This window comes from Tupaia chinensis, unplaced genomic scaffold, assembly GCF_000334495.1.
Source record: "Tupaia chinensis unplaced genomic scaffold, TupChi_1.0 Scaffold000430_1, whole genome shotgun sequence".
Lineage (NCBI taxonomy): Eukaryota > Metazoa > Chordata > Mammalia > Scandentia > Tupaiidae > Tupaia > Tupaia belangeri.
The window spans coordinates 3,926,286-3,939,092 of NW_006159935.1; the positions used below are offsets into that span (position 1 = coordinate 3,926,286).

At 41.3% G+C, this 12,807-nt stretch overlaps 1 long non-coding RNA gene across 3 annotated transcripts in view; it reads right to left on the bottom strand.

Annotated features, from left to right (window-relative positions):
• Positions 1 to 14: 14 nt before the first annotated feature.
• The window catches only part of LOC102496580 (uncharacterized), a 29,348-nt gene continuing 16,555 nt past the window's right edge, over positions 15 to 12,807 (bottom strand). Inside the window, exons 2-6 of one of the 3 annotated variants that reach the window (XR_003550488.1) lie at positions 6,988 to 7,104; positions 6,195 to 6,294; positions 3,895 to 4,419; positions 330 to 362; positions 15 to 154 (exon numbers count right to left, since the gene is read on the bottom strand). This is a non-coding gene — a long non-coding RNA (uncharacterized LOC102496580). Of the gene's footprint in view, positions 155 to 200; positions 363 to 3,894; positions 4,420 to 6,194; positions 6,295 to 6,987; positions 7,105 to 12,807 lie in introns of those variants that run through there. The other 2 variants (XR_003550487.1, XR_001370854.2) reach the window with 2 other exon arrangements.

Genomic DNA, 12,807 nt, shown 5'->3' on the forward strand with positions numbered 1-12,807 from the left:
TTTCCCTACTATCATGTGTAACAGTCCCGTCACTGTATTCCTCAAGTGTGGACAAGCTCTGTGTTGATAGTGTGTGCTGTCTTTGAAAGTCTGCTTGAACGGGTATCCCTTGCATTTATGCTGATTGCTTTAAGATGTAAGCTGTGCACGTTACCTTTAAGAGAGAAGATACAGTTAGAAATCAATTTTAACCTCCGGTAGGAAAGCATGAGAGACATCTACAATACGATGATGATGGTTCTAAATGACCACGTTCCCTGTGTTCCCACATCTCTGATGATGATGTTGTATTCTGACCATCTCCACAGTTTCCACACGTTGTTAGTTACCTTTCAGTTCATTCCTCAAAAATCAGAGTGAGTCTAAAAATCAAAACATAATAAACCAACCAAACACCAGGCTCCCCTGAAATTGCATAGTTACAACACAAAATCTAACATCCAAAGTCTACGTTTGATTTAATTTATCTGCCGATATTCTAACAAATGTTTACTCCACTTTGGCCTTGGTCAATGTAGCAATTCCAGGAGCTCTGAAATAAGTTGTCATTTCATGGCCTTTAAATGAAGTGGGTACAAACTCATCTCTTTTCTAGAGCTCCAGCAAAGAAGAAAATCTCTTGAGAATTTGCAGGCTGAAAACTGATGATTTGTACATTTCTACCCAACATTTTCTATTGTTTTGGGGTTCCACACTGTATCATTGTTTTGGGGATTTTTCCTTAGACAACTAGAATATTCAACAATTTGCATTGCATTAAACAGTATGTGATCATAATATTGTGCTTGGAACTTTATTCTTCTAGATTTGCCATTCCAGAAAGTACCAGAATGCAACAAAATGTAAATCCCCATAAAAGCATTTTTTAAACAAAATTCCTGGATAAGGTTTCAGCTATTTTAATTCCAGATCAAAAGCCTGAACTTTGCATCTATGATCCCAAACATTTGGGGAAAAAATAAACTAGAAAATACAGTTAAAAATGTTCTAAAGTTTCCAGATTTGGGGTGGGGGGTGCTTCTTTCTGTAGATACCTTTGAACTATCTTGGACCTTGCATGATAAGGTTTGGTTTTAGTGCTTTCTTTTTCTTTGAAGTGCAAGTTGCATTACATTTTTGAGATGGAGCAAATGCTGATGGAAAGGTGAGTTTTCATTTCGAGTAATGGATCATTATTTGTACACAGCAAATACCCATGCTTTAACTGTTCCTTACCCTCATCCTGTCCCCTGGGCGTGTGTTAAGGAATAGTAATACCTATCATAGTTTAAGAAACTTCAGATATTACCCAGAATCAGAATTTCAAAGTTTAGGTGGCAGCTGGAAGTGAAAGATGACAGCTTAGATGAATTTTTAAATTGGATGTTGTGCAATGTTTTTGTATGCTTTAGCTGTCTTACAATGTGAACAAAGCTGTGGAGAGAGGCCACATTTATAGTAGAAAACAAAATTATTTTGTTGTGCCTACAGTTGTTTACATTTTTTTAATCTCCAGTTTTCAAGAGTGTTTTAAATTGTCAAAAAGTTGCTAGAACTTTATGAATATAGTCTTACCTGTGTGAAGGTAAAAGAAAATCTTCCTGGCCTATTTGGCGATCTGAAACTTTCAGTTACATTTAAGTACTTGTAAGTAGGCAGTATATTTTACGGTTTCACCAAGCAGTAGGTAAAAATGCTTTGGTAGGTTCTAAGCTGTTTTTTTCCAGTCACTGTGGTGCCCTGGAATATGTTACTGTATGTTATCTCTGTCGACTTGTGAATAATACAGCTTTAATAGTAGTAGGAGACCTGCTGGTTCCTCATTGCCACTTCCAAACTATGATCCTGCCATCCTCCTAAACACCTCCCCTTTTGAAGCTCTTGCCATCAGCGTATATAATCCTTACCCCTCATTGCTCAAGTATCTTAGCTCTTGAGTCACTGTCACTCTCTCCCTTTCTTCATTCTTGGTGGTTCTAAAATCCACTTAGACAATTCTACAAACATCCTGGTGTCTTAGTTTCATGCTCTCATCCAGAGAAACCTATTTCCACTGACTCTGTCACCTCCTTAAGTGCTTGTGGCCAGTTCTTCCCATCTTTAGGCAGGCCCTATCCCGTCTTTCCCTCACTCGCTTGTGCCACCAGGTTTTCCCATTTTCTTGCAAGATTTCACTACATTCATGCTGCAATAAGTCTTGTCTCATAGATCTCCCCTTGGCCCCACTACTTTTTCTAATTACCATCTTACTTCTCTGTTCCCCTTCACAGAAAATCTCCCCAGGAGGACATGTGTATACTTACTGCCTTTGCCTCAAGTTTCTCTCTTCCCTTGGTCTTTTCAACCATCTCAACTCTAGCTTTCATCCCCACTCTGGTATCTCTTGCTAAAGCCACCAATGACCTCCATGCTCTCAAATGCAATGGTCAGGTCTCTGACTTATCCGTGATCTTCGCCATAGTTAATAACCACTTCCTTCTTGAAATACTTTCTCAGCTCTGGCACGTCCTTCTCATGTTCTCTCACCTCCTGGCCACACTGCTTCTCAGTCTCCTTTGCTGAGTTCCTAGAGTGCCCCAGGACTGGGCATCTCCTCTATGTGATCTCTTCTGGTCTTCAGGCTTTAAAATCCATCTCTGTACTGTTGACACCCACATCTTTATGTCTAGCACCAACTTCTTTCCTGCCACTAGATTTATGCGTCTAACTGGCTACTCGGCTTCTTCGTTTGGATGTGTAATTGCATCTCAACTTAGCGTGTCCACAACTACACTGGTTTGCACCCCATCCACCAATGTGCTCTCACTACAAGCCTCCCTGTGTCAGTAGATGGCAGCCCCATTCTCCTACACCAGAAAATCTTGTTTTCCAAACATAGTAGCGCATGGTTAATGCAATGCTCTATGATGCAGAAGCCATGCCAGTTCACATCCCAATGTCTCCCGTACATGCCAAGCAAATGCCCATGATCCACGCTGGTTGAGACTGGGGGCAGGGGTGTCCCTCACTCTCCCCTCATGGAAGAAGTATATAAGCAAATGTTAAAGCAAAGGAGAAAAAAAATTTGTTGCTTCCCTTCATTTTTCTTGTTCAGATACCACATCCAATCCATTCTTTTTTTTAAATTTTGTTTCCCATAGCTTCAGAATGTACCCACAGTCTAAGCTGGGTTCAAGTCACTTCTTAACTGAGATGATGCTTTTTAAACACAACACACAAGTTACGCCACTTTTCTGATGCAAGTCCGCCACCTTTTTATCATCTCAGAACATCAACATATTTATAGTGCCCTATAAGGCCATTGTAATCATCTAACCAACCTTTGCCCACCCACCGTCATCGCCCCTTCACTTCTCTAACCTCCTCTGTTCTTCCCCTCATACTTTGCTCCAGCCACCTTGGCCTCCTGGCTCCCCCCAGAATAACCTTCTAGATAGCAAAGCATACTCCTGGCTTAGGGGCGTTTCTCTCATTGTTACTCTGGTCTGAAAACCTCTTCCCCCCATGTCTGCATGGCTTGCTCCTTTCCTTCCATTAAGTCTCTGCACAAATAGTCCTTTACTATCAAAGACCTTTATACAATCTCTTCCCGTTCCCCATTCACTTTCTGCTTCAGTGCCTCTCTGAGCACTCTCACTATCTGCTATGCTCACTGCTCTATCCCCAGTACTTTAAAGAACGCTTGGCAAATAACAGCTATTCAGTAAGCATTGGATGGACGAACAAATGAGTGAATGAAAATAGTAACAGAGTTTAGGAACTTAAAAACATATAAAAATATATGATTATTTTAAAACAATATCAAAACAAAAACTGTCTCCAGAGTCTCATAAAATCATAGGTTTGCTTTCACAAAGAAAATTTTAAAATGCCATCGATTTCCTTTCCAGGAAGGCTATTATGGATGGAAAATACCTGGCTATGACCCTGGCTGTATTTTCTTGCTCCATGAATCATCTTAATAGGTTTAGTTGCAGAACTGGAAGACAGGCCGTCCTATAAAAACTCGACAAAAGCAACGTTTCAAAATTCTTACATTTATACAGATAATGATCCATTTTAAACTATTGGCTTTGCAGTAAGTGCAGTTTGGGGACATAGAAAAAAATTCTTAATCTCGTTTTTTGGTCTAAATGTTTCAAAACCGTAACTTTTTTTTCTACAACAAGAAATAAACAACAAAAGCATCCTGCTGCTAGATGCAGGCCTCACGATGGCCCCATGACATTTAGGTCTTAGCATTCTTCCAGAAGACAATGCTGGAGGCCTTCCTGGCCAGCCTCTGGCACCTGTATATATTCAGTTCCACTGAATGTTGTTGCATGAAGTTTCATTGTAGGAAATCAACACATGCCTTCTGATGAATTTATTGTTTCCTTCCGTCTTGTAAAGGGCACACCTTGTAGTTTCAGTTTGTTTAATCATGTTATTTTCTTGCTCCTTTAATAAAAAAGGTTTTAAAAAATAAGACAATGAGATGATGTAATATGAATCAATATAACAGGAAAATAATTTTTGTTCCTCTGTTATTTCGTCTTTCCGCAAATCTGTTGAGATTAAGAATATTATGTAGTACATGATAAATAGCCAAGATTGAGTTCTTCATCAACCTTTTCCAAAACCAAACTTATTTGGGGGTTCCACGGTGCAGATTCCAAAAGTCCTTAACAAACAATAAAGGTACTGATTCCTGTTGAAGATGGAGAATGAGAACCAGATCAGAGAAATGCCTAATGTATCACAGTCATTGTGAATAATCCAAATATCCCAAACTCCAATTGTTAAGATACAACAAATATTTTTGAAATTAGTTCTCAATAGCTTACGTGAAAAAAGCATGTTAGACTGTGGGTTACCTTTAAAACAGTTTGTTACCAGCTTGGATGCATGTTTTTATATTTTCATAAACAATCAAGTCCACGTTCTATGACAATAAAAAGCAGTCATCCTGGATTCCAAAGTTTCAAGTTAATGTCGCACGCGAAGACATGAGGATGCAGATCAACGGCATCGTGGTCTGACAGTTTTTCTGTCCTGCACCCAATGTTCCGTGACCTCAGGTTATCTTGTTATTAAGCCCATTTAATAAAAGAGGGCTTTAAAGCTCGTGGGCCTCAGTGGAGCAGAAACATGACAGCCTTCAGGTCAACTTACTCCTCCACCACCTCCTCCCTTCTCGCTAGAGCAATCCTTCACAATTGGAGGCCTATCGATCAACAGCGGCCAATCTGAGGCAAAGCGGCCAAAAAGGACGACGGTGAGTTTGCCATAGATGTCCCTTTAGAGACAGTCCTTCGAAGAGGTGGTGCTTCCCTACTTAGAGTTAGGCTGTGCTCGAGAGCTGATGCCAATACTAGATGGCCGTTCATTTAGTAGAAGTTTCAGTTTGGCAAAATAAAAGTTCACGTGATAGGGCGTTGGGTTGGAAAGGCTTTCGTTCTGTGTTTGAAATTTTCCTAATGAAATGGGGGAAGAAAAGGCATTGACTTCTCTCTAGAGTACTTACAAAACCCAGACGTGTTTTCAGTATGGGAGTACACCACTTCGGCCCAACTGTGGTGTTGCAGTCAGTGGAGGCACAGGTGCACGACACTGGAAGCCATGTGACAAGTTCCAGGTGTGCCTCCAGGTCTACCTGAACATGCCAGGAACCCCAGCAGACACCTGTAATTCTATCTTAATGAAAGATACTTCAAAAATGTCCATCTTTAGGCTCAAAGTTAGCCTTCCCCCTCAAGCAGAGGCTTCTATGGCAAACAAAAGTTCCTCCTCCTACACTTCCATTAACATTCTGGCTACAATCTTAGTGGAAGTTGACAATGATGATCAGAAAAGCTTCACCTTGTGCATCTGGTATTTGAGATGCTCTTTTTTAAAAAATGTCATTACTCAATAAATGTTTCAAGCGGCAATCTCGCAGTGCTTCGGCATCTGGAACAGTTACCGCCTTGGCATAGCTGACTCAGAAGCAGCAAATTAATGGATTAAAATGGTAAGTGAAAGCTCACTTAGCAAGGAATCTATAATATTAGCAATGAGTCAGAATGGGTGCTGTGTGATAAACACAAAAAGATTAGGGACATTTGAATGTTGGGGCTATACATTGGCCAGGGCTCTGATCAGCAAAAATGAACTAGAATAGAATTTGTCATTCAGGATATTTTCCTATGGAAACGCTCTGCCCTTCAGTGCAAAGCCATGAGCAAAAGACTTACCCTTATCCTTGCTGTGGTCTTTCACATGTCTCAAAAGCAGAGTCTAATCCCTCAGAGACCAAGGTCCTGAGTTCTCAAACAGCTCAAGGTGGCCTGAGGGCTGCAAAACACGGGAACAGGAATGCATCTCCAGAACCAGAAGTTCTCTTTCCCCCATCTAACTTCCTCGTCCTTCAAGCTCTCCACCTGGCAAATTAGATGGGACCCTTGTCTCCCATCAGTGGCAAACAGAACCCTCCTCTAAGGCATAGCTAGATCCAGGCGTTGGTAAGAGATACAGCTCTGGCTACAGCCAAAATAGCAAACCCCTTTAGTCAGCGATGGCCACTTGAAGGAAGTTTGAGATGAGAAGAGAAAAAGGAGTAGAAGCAAGGAGAGAGGCAGGGGTACAGTTTGGGCTCCATTCTACAGCTGCCGTGGATATCCCTACAAGCTCATAGGATTGCTCCCAGGAGTGTGAACCCTGCGTTACCTCGTGCGTGGAGACGTGGACCTTCGATTTTTAATATTCTCATTTGAGTCACTGAAGATAAAAAAGAACTGCTTCCTGTCCCCACTGACCACCACAAAGTGCCTAGCCAAATCTTCCCTGCTCCAAGACAGGAGATGACTTTGGGTTGTAAGGCAAAGGGAAATTCTATTTGGCTCGCCTTGGCCACTCTTGCCATTGACTCTCCAATGTCTCTGAAGAGTTGCCAGAGGTCTACACTTGGTCTTATTAGCATTTGAAGGAATGGGGTTAATAAATGGAAGCAGGTTATATCTCTTAGAGATCTATGAGACAAAGGAGCACCTGGGTCACCAGCTTGTTCATCACCAAGTTGCACCATCTGCTGGTTGCAGGACATTCCTGGAACTCTTCTGCCGGGTAAACAGCTGACACGAGCATCCTTTCTTCCTGACACTGCTCCTTTTATTGGTCAACAACAGGAAGCAACATTGTCTGGTAAACCTCAATGATCACCTCACAATCTTTGCTCCCATTTGTTTTTTCATGTCAGTCTCATAAGCCTCCCTCAGCACCCTGCAAATTAGCAATGATAGAAAACAGCACAAACACTGTCTGAAAATGATTAACCCACAGACGTTAAAGAGACACCAGCTCATAAGACCAAGATGCCCTGAAGAATATTGTGGCCATTTAAGCATATTTGATTGAAAAATAGACTCCATCTAAACTGAGATGACTCAAGAATTACAAACAAAAATAGTCTGCATACAGCAGCACCATTCAATTTAGGCTGGATTACCTAATGATTAATCAATTTAAGATAGTGCTTATTAAAAAACTGCCACGGATACACATCTGTCAAAAGAATTTGCCACGGATTGTCGAACTTTCATGGCATGAGCAGCAGAAATCCAGAGGACTGCCCCCTCAATAAATGGCCCTTGCTGTTCTATTGAAAACTGCTCTCATTGCCAAGGATCCCAAGCTCCCCTCTAAAAGAAAAAGCAGAGCTCCTAGTTGGTCAACCTAGGGGGTCACAGGACTTTGTATTAACTTTTGGAGAAGACGTCAAATTGAGAACAAAGACTCATGGAAATTGAGAGCAGACAACAAACATCAGCTGACATCTGGGGGCCACTCTGTGCCGGGTTTTGTTCTAAACACTCTGTCCTCACTATTTTATTTAATCCTTGCAATATTCCCATGAGTCAGATGCTATCTCCATCTTGCACATGAAGAGACAGAGACATAGGGACTATCGAACTTCTCTTGTAGATGGTTTGCAGAGAGGTTAACCAAGAATTTTCTTGTTCAAAGAGTCCAACCCTTGCAGAGGAAGGAGGACAAAACCAGCTCCCCCGGTCTGGTCTAGTGCTCAAACATTTGTGAGTGCGAGCTCCATCTTATACACTGCCTTGGCAGCATTTGCTACTTTTTGTCTTTTTGATAATAGTCCATCTAACTGGAGTGAGGTGATATATCATTGTGGTTTTGGTTTGCAATTACCAGATAGTGATATTGACCATTTTTAATCATTTATTTAATTTATTTGTCATTATTATTAATATTTTGATTTGACCAGGTGGGAGGAGGGGAGGCAAGAAAGCAAGTGCCAGGTTCAACACTTGAACTGCAATCAGTCATATGGAAGTCCAGAGCCTTAATCACTATGCCTCCTGCCAGTTCCAAGCACTTTTTTTAAATACACATTTTGCCATTTAATTTACTTCTTTGGAGAAGTATTCATTCAAGTCTTTTGCTCATTTTTTAATTGGGCAGTCTGGATACTAATATCACAAATATCCAAATATCAACTGTGTATAAATATAAGGAAATGAAGTCAGTATGTCCAAGAGAGAGCTGCACTTCCTTTTTTATCACAGCACTGTTCCCAGTAGCCAGGATATGGCATCAACATAAGTGTCCATCAACAGGTGAATGGATAGGAAATGTGATGGGGCCAGCAGATGTCATTGGACTCTCATGTGGCCAACTGGAGTTCGAGACCCAGACCAAGTGGCTAAAACTCACACCGAGTGCATGTGCATGTGTGCACAGATCCCAGGAGGAGAATGAAGGAATTGTGACATAGCCATCCCCCGGGGGGTGATTTCTCACTTTCCCTCTTACTGTCTCTGTCTCTCTCAGACAAACATACACACCCTAAGGCAAAAGCCTCTACCAAGAAAAAAAAAAAAAAGAAGAAAGAAAATGTGATATATGTAAATACATAGTGGAATTCTACTCACACATAAAGAAGTGATGAAATCCTATCATTTGTAGCAGCATAGAAGGACATTATGTTAAGACAAATAAGCCAGGCACAGAAAAACGATAACTTCATGGTCTCACTTCATGGAGTCTAAAAACTGTTGATTTCATAGTAATGGAGAGAATAATAGTGGTTATCAGATGCTGCCAAGAGGAAGGAGGAAATGTGGGACCAGCAGATGGTGTCATTTGGATTCCCAAATGGGTGACTGAGGTTCGAGTCCCAAATCCGGTGGCTTGAAAAGCACTCCAAGCATATATGCATGCATGCCCAAGACTCTGGGAGGAGAATAGAGAAGGAATTGCGTATGGCCACCCCCCTTGGTGGGTATTTCTCACTTTCTGTCTCTGTCTTTCTAGTGAATGCATGCACCCTATAACAAAAATCTCTCTCTAAAACAAGATGCAGTTGGATAGGAAGCTGCAGGATCTGGGACTTGAACAGCAGAGTCAGCCATGTAAGATCAACACCTCAACCCCCGCATCATCTGCTGGCCAAGAACACTCTTCTAAAATACCTAGCAGGCTCCTCTCAGCATGGATGAGTCTGAAGATGGAGACCATAACTACTCTTGGACCTTGAATTCACTTCTCTGGGCCCCTGCCAAGGCTCATTTCCAGGGAAAGTCTAAGAGATCACTCTAGGTCCCAGAGCATCCATCATCCTGGTAGGAACCATATGCCAACCTCACGGCTCTCCTGGAGAACCAAACTCAACCGTTTCTAGTGTCTGTCTTCTCTGCCTTGTCATTATCTCCCACCCACCCACACTCACACTACTGTCAGTACTGTCTAACTTCTACCAAATTCTCTCCCCTTGAGTGTATTGCATCAAAGCTCAGGCTTTCATTCTCATCTCTCAAGTAGCTATTAGACCTACTCTAAGAAATAAGGATGTAGTTATTATTGGTCCAACTGTCTTACATTGTTTTAAAATGCAAAGTATTGGGTCATTGGGAAAGTCTTGATGTGTTTTCCTATGCAAAACTACATCATGACTATTCCAACAATCCAATATAATTCAGGCTTAAGTTCAAAAAATTTTTGTGGAAAATAATTCATCTCTAACTTATTTACTCCAAGCAGTGCTTTTGAAACTAAATCATCTCAAGGACTCAACTTCAAAACTTTCAGTGAAGTCCTAATTTTGTCTTTCCTGAAGAAAGACTACCGTAGATATTCTCACGGTATGAAGAATCTCCACACAGTAGATACATTTCTGTTTGAATTGCACATGAGACTGGGAGGAGAAGGAGGTGTGAGGGTCACTAAACTTGGTAGAACACATGATAATCGTTTGGTAGTTTAAACAACTATCTGCTCTCACCTGTCATGGTCAAGAATGCAGTTACTATTCACTGAATGGCTCATGAATGTTGAAAGAGACAAACATTCACTGTGGATGAATGTGGACAAAGTCCTTAAGCTGGCCAACATTTTAGCAAGTTCTGTGCATGCATGTTCTAGATGTCACTAGAGCCTACAAATATTGATGTCTAAGAAGTGCTTGATAAATATGTATGGCCACTGTGGTTGCTACTCACTGTTCAGATGCATTTGTGATCATTCTCCACCTCATCTCCCATAGGCTGTCATCTGGGGAAATTTGGAGTCCTTCGAGGATAGACTCTAAAACCTGGATTCCAATTCCTACTGAAGGTAAATGACTGGAAGATAAGACTCTGACTAGTTCACTGTTATCTTTGATGATGGCACATAAAGGACAATCTATAAATATTGGTGGAAGGACTAAATGGATAACCACTGCTTTGCCACCAATTAGCCATGGAACCTTGAGACTTAAACTGAGCCTTAGTTTGATAGTCTCTTTGGTAAAGGAGAGTGATATCTTACCCGTACGGTGTTGTAGGGAGGAAGTGACAATATATTTAAGATAGAACTGGGAGAGGTGTTCGATAGTTTAGAAAAAGAAGGCAGGATCGTGGGTTTTGCCTCCTCTTCCAACTCCTGATGCATTTGCAAAGCTGCTCTTGCCTTGAAGTCTGTCTGCGTGAAGGCTGAGGATACTATCAAGATTGGTCGTTGTGGAATGTAGTGGGGGAGCGCTGATGTCCTGCAGGCTCCTTCAAGGTTTGAAACTGCTCATAAACCCCCCAGTGGGAAGTCCACTAATGAATTAAATCTTCTTTCTCAGTGGGCAAGAGATGATGTTTTGAACTGCTTCGTGGGACTAATTCTAAGTGCCATTTATCCAAAGGGGAAATAAATAGTTTCTAATGTTCTAACAAAGGTCAGGGAATTTCTGAAGTACTATCATCCCTTCAGATCCAATTGTTTTTCTTATGTTCTTATTGAAAACCTCCAGAATGAATGTGCCTTCTAATGCAATGTCGCCAATATTCAGTAACACTACTACTAATCGCAGCAAATACTTACTACAGACCTGGCACCGTGCCAAGCATTTCAGGCACTTTACATGTTCTAATTCAGTTCATTCTTACCAATCCTATGTGGAAGGGACTGTTATGTACCCCATTTGACAAAGAAACCATGACACAGAGCACTTAAGTAATTTCCCAAAGGTTATATAGCTTATCATGATGGAGATGGGATGTAAATCCAGAAGTCTGCTCTAGATATAAGATAGAAAGGGATTCTGGTAAATTGTGTATATTGTCTAACTGTGAATTAATCAACAAAAGCAATATAGTCATGTATTTGTTAATGGTAAAAATACAGTCTGAGAAATGCCTCCATAGCAAATAGTTGTTATGCAAACATACATGTGTACTTACACAAATGTAGGTGGTACCGCCTAAGCTATAGGGACCACTGTCATATATTGGTCCTATGTTGACCGCATACTGTGCATGGCTATGCCCAGGAAAGCCTGCATTCAACAAGGTAATCATTTATGAGCATCTACTATGTGTACACGTAATATTCCAAGGGCTATGAATACAACAGTGGGCATGACAGTACCTATTTCTCATGAACTTGTGTTAGGAAAGAGCAAAAAATAAGCATGTAAACAAGATGATCTAGATATTCATGCATACAGGCCACAATAGGGTCATTATGATAGTAAGTGACTGGAAGGAAGTTCTGTTTTAGCTAGGGTGGTCAGGAAGTTCTCCTTAATGGGAGAATATCTGAATTGAGACCTAAATGTTGCGAATGAAGTATCCATTCTGGGAAGAGTGATCCAAACAGAGGGGAGCCAACATGCTATGCTCAAGCAACAAGGCAGCTATAGCAAAAGAACTAAAGATACGGGGAGAAGGCCTTCATAGAAAAGAAAGAAGACCTGGCTCAGTGACGCAGCAGTACCATGCTGATCTGTATGGGAGATGGTGGGTTCAGTTCCATGGAGTACTTGCCATGCTAGGTGCTTGCCCACCATCCAGCTGACCGAGAATGCTGGGGTAGGGAGAGAAGTAGATGTGAGATGTTGCTGAGAGTGCTTCCCCTCTCTTTTTCTATCACTCTAATGAAAAAGACTTCAAAAAAGAAAAAAGAAAGCAAGAGATCAAACCATACAGGCCTTGTATATGAGGTTACATGCTCTTATTTATTCTCATTTAAATGAGAAGCAATTGGATCATTTTAAGCACTGAAAGGTGCCCTGATTGGTTGTTTTAAAAGATTGTTCAGGCAACAATAAGGAAAACGAACCGTAGTGCACCAAGAACTGAGATGGCGTAAGTAGTTAGGAGGCAGCTGCCGTTGTCAAGGCAGGTCTAGTCAACTCCTTAGACTAGAACGACGGTGGCAGAATGGTGAGATGTGGTCACATTTAGGAAATATCTGGAAGGTATGGTGGACAGAACTTTCTGGAGGTAGAGTGGATTTGTTGTAATTCCTGACAGACAGGGAAGATCCCTGGTTTGGAACAATTGTTGCTACTGTTTACTGAACGCGACAAGGCAC